Raw genomic sequence first — 1,490 nt, 5'->3', positions numbered from 1 at the left:
GAATGTCCTGAAATTTCTCTCCCCTTACCTAAAGAGTTTTCTACATTATATCCTATCATGGATATCGTGCTCTGCTTGTCCTTGGGAAGGATATACCCTTGAAATATGTGTTTAAACACATTTTCCTTTCCATTGTTCTGTTTAATCGGATAATCATATTTTTTCTCTCCATTGTTTGTTTTAACCTTTCTTGTGATCTATATGATCTAAGCAGTAATATTCTCCTACTTATGTAAACACCTCGTTGTACAATTATGTCAGCAAGACCCTGTTACTATTGTTGATGACATTTTGGTTGCCACCGATGGACGAGAACTTTGCCTATAGGTCTGCCTTGTTCAACGAGCAGGAAAATGGTTCTCTTCGTCCATCGCCCTTGGTACTGATGTTGTTGCTGACATAAATGATAGGCTATCCTCTAACATACCTTGCTTACAAGATCGTGCAAGACGTCATTGCTCTTCCTACTTTTAACCCACATGGTGGGCCCATAACCCACAGGTCCCAGGATCGAAACCTGACCCTCCTGTACACCCTGTTGTCGAGGTTATTCCTTGAGCCTGGCTACGTATGTAATTGACGGGTCACCTTTCTAGTGATCTGGTATCAGACGCAATACTTATTCTCGTGCCTTGAAACCCTTTCACCTTCTAATTGGGCATCGAACGATTGCCTATCCGCTTGATACTTCTTACTATACCTTCTTGCTTGGCTCTCGATGTGTTTCATTTGACCAACTCGAGAGATGCCCTTGTGTTCATTCATGGGATAACCCCTAATGGTTAACCCTTATAGCATTCTATCATTGTCAAGCTGCCCCTTACCTATTCGTAAGTACGATGGAGTTCCCGAAGAAAGGATGCCAACTTCATCACGATGACCTGAAGAAGAGAAACAAAGACATCAACGAAGAGGATCGACTACTTCGGGAAGAGCAACCAAGGCCGAGCAGATTCGTTAGAATTTCGTAACCAGACATTTCCCCCCTTAAAAAAACCTCTTAAATCTCGGGACGAGATTTCTTGTAGTGGAGGAGAATTGTGACGCCCGGATAGTTAAGCTACAGTAATTCCCTGCTAGTGATGCCACGTCACCACAATACCGTTAATTAAACCCGCGTTGATTCAAACGGAATTCAAATTCAAATTTAAACTAAAGCCAAACATCGAAAGTTCTCAATCATTAAAACTAAAATGTTCTAAGTGTGAAAATAAATGCAAATGCTTATTGGCAAAGGAATCAACTTATTATAAAATATTTAAATGCCCTTACATAAATAAAACTACAGCTTAGAGAACTAAATAAATGCCTTTTTCAATTAATAAAATATTAACTAAGTTATTTAATTTCCCAAAACTATTGCTGGAGTGGCATGTTTATTAAAATTAAATTAGGTACAACTAAGGTATTTTACAAAACTATAATAAAATAAAAGAAACTACAAATAAAAACAGAAAAGAAAATATAAAAGAGAACCCCCCCCCCCTCGT

The sequence above is a fragment of the Triticum dicoccoides genome, chromosome 3A, assembly GCF_002162155.2.
Source record: "Triticum dicoccoides isolate Atlit2015 ecotype Zavitan chromosome 3A, WEW_v2.0, whole genome shotgun sequence".
Classification (NCBI taxonomy): domain Eukaryota; kingdom Viridiplantae; phylum Streptophyta; class Magnoliopsida; order Poales; family Poaceae; genus Triticum; species Triticum dicoccoides.
Note: the sequence above shows the minus strand (reverse complement) of the source record.